Source organism: Ictalurus punctatus, chromosome 2 (genome assembly GCF_001660625.3).
Source record: "Ictalurus punctatus breed USDA103 chromosome 2, Coco_2.0, whole genome shotgun sequence".
NCBI lineage: Eukaryota > Metazoa > Chordata > Actinopteri > Siluriformes > Ictaluridae > Ictalurus > Ictalurus punctatus.
In genome coordinates, this window is record NC_030417.2 from 30,980,293 (window position 1) to 30,983,245 (window position 2,953).

Below are 2,953 nucleotides of genomic sequence, written 5' to 3' on the forward strand. Positions count from 1 at the left end.
TTGTTCAAAGAATTCACCAAAATACTCTGCTGTCATGAATATCAGACAATTGCAAACACAACACAGGTTTATCCAAATATATATATACGAATTGATAAATATAGGTGTGCGACAATTATTGGCACCCTTTTAGTCAACACTTTGTGCTACGAGTCTTCTCGTATAATGCCTGATGAGGTTGGAGAATACATGGCAAGGGATCTGAGACCGTTCCTCCATGCAGAATCTTCAAATTTCGACTCCTCTTCAGTTCAAACCCCCAAGGTTTTCTATGGGGTTCAAGTCAGGGGAATGAGATGGCAATGATACTGTATCATGTTTTTACTGTACCATTATTATCTTATGTCTTATAATTAAGTGCTAAGGTATATGAGTTACCATCTGCATACATTTCATATTCAATATAAAAAGTACGCCTTGTTAAAGTATACCATAAAAAGTATTACTTGTTACTTCTCGTCACGCAGACGAGGACGGGTTCCCTTTTGAGTCTGGTTCCTCTCAAGGTTTCTTCCTCATATCATCTCAGGGAGTTTTTTCTTGAAACCATCACCTCTGGCTCGCTCATTAGGGATAAATTTATCACTTTAAATTTCAGACCTGAAATGTATATATTTCTATATTTTATATATGTCTGTTGTTAAAAGCGCTATACAAATCAAATTGAACTGAAAATTGAACTTCTCGATTATCTGCTATTACATTCTAAGTAATTATGGCATTTTGGTATGAAGTGCTGCTGTACAAGCCTAGTAGTTTCACATAAATTCAATCCAATATCCAAGAAATTAGCTATATGTATCGCACAAGTACTTATTAAACACTAGGTACTTAATATACTGTTAGAGAACGTGCTAGCAGTGCTCTTCTGGGATAATAACGAAGTGTATTATATTGGTGATCCAAACATTTTAGCTTGATGAAACTGTCTTTTTTTTTATTTATTTTTTTACTACAAATACATGCAAAAAAAAAAAAAAAAAAAAAAAAAAAAAAACATCTTATCAACTACAACTATGTTGAATATAGTCAAATTTAATTGTATTCATTACGACAATATTACAATAAACCCAATATAACATTATTAAACTTATTTCTAGACATTGTATATTAATTAATAATTGAGATAATTGAGATAATTTTACACATTTATTAATAGAAAAAAAAAGCAAAAGTCATATTTGGTTTATAGTAATCTTATAAAAGGAAATACTAGGTAAATATGACTATATATTCGAGATATTTTTATTTCCTAAGATGTCTTTTTTTTTTTCCCCAGTGTGAGTACAGTAGCGCTGTAGATATTCAGAAGGAAGATTTCCCCGGCTGAAAATGTAAACCGTATAAGTATACAATTATAGCTGAGCTTATTAAAGTGGTTTAAGAAAGCATATTTTTTTCCTTGAATGAGCCATGCTTGATTCAGTCATCACAATTTGGTTTTAATTCCAAAATGGAAAACCACTCAATTATTCTGTATGAAATTCGCAGGTAGATTGTTTCCTGTATCACTTCTGTACAGCGGAGAATGTACAGCAAAGATTCCTCCTCTAATGCTTACGTATTTAATTACTTATTATTTTCTATGATTTTCTTAATTACTCTGGTTTTCTTGCTCATACTTATTCCTAGATACCGGCCCTCTACGATTTCTTTTATACGTGTGCACTATTTGCTTATAATTTTTGGAATTTGATTTGAATAATATTGCATGTTCACTTGGGCAGTTACCTAAGAAAGCTTCATTGCCTTGAATCTGCTGGATGAATAAAGCTAGAAAGAGGCATAGTGAAGTGAGGTTATCAGAAAGTTGCTTACTAAGATATAATTAAAGACATCAGACAGCAGCAACAGCAGAGCATAGGCAGGACCATCTGGTCGTGGACCCGTCCTGTGCGGAGCTGAAGTGGTCACGTATAATTTCAGTGCTCATCATCACTCTGCTGTTATGTGTGGGGAAAGTGAGTGTGTGTGGTGTAAAATGAAGTGCCAAACTTGGGAGGTGGTCGCTTTTCAAAGGACTCCCGGAGATCTGCGGAATCAAGACATATGCTGGTGGAGGAGGACATATATAGGCGAGGATTAGCTTTTCAAGGAAGCCGAGAATCTCCCCCCCAAATTTCACACTTTTTGACTGGCGTTCAAAACAGTTTCAGGACATGCATTTTAAATCTAGGCCTACGCTACGCTATGATCTGCATTCCGAGTCGGGATAGATACGCACCCTTACTTCCGCTTCAATATCTGCCACAGCACTTTTCACCCTCTAAATGTCAACGTATAGCATTTAAATCTCTTTAACAGACAGCGCAGAGCTGTAAATGAACCATAAAAAAGGGTGTAAATACCGTATACGCTATGGAAATCTCAAAGCCAAGAACTTCACAGAAATGAAATTGTTCGGTCTGCTTCCACATCAATAAGGATCTGCTTTATATTACCGTTGTATGAAAGTGCTGGCAGTTTTATAGGCTGGGAGCCAATTAATGTGGGTGTCTTCCAGCAAAAAAATCTGGCAAAAACGCCTCATTAATGAGATTATCAAGACTAGGACTGTTTGTAGCTTTTGGTCTTAATACATTTGATATATAATTCTGGCAAACAAATAGGCTGAAATTGTGATTTTCATGTAAAGCTATGCTTTGCCACCTTAACTTTAACAAACCATAAATATATCCGTTTCACTTTCCAACCTTGCCTTCGCTATCTTCCTGCTAAGCTCATATTAGATAAGGAGGCAGTTTGAACAAATGTAGCTAAATGTCATTTTCTCACACTGTGAATGTCACGATTTGATCAACTTGTCGAATAGTTAAGTCCTGCAGAGAAATACAGCAGAGCCTAAACACTTCAATTTGTAATTAGATTCAGACTGTGGAAAGGTCTGCGATACTCCTGCGCCGCAGTGGGAAGTCAAAGAACCTCTCTTGGAATGTTTTGCTATCATTTTACA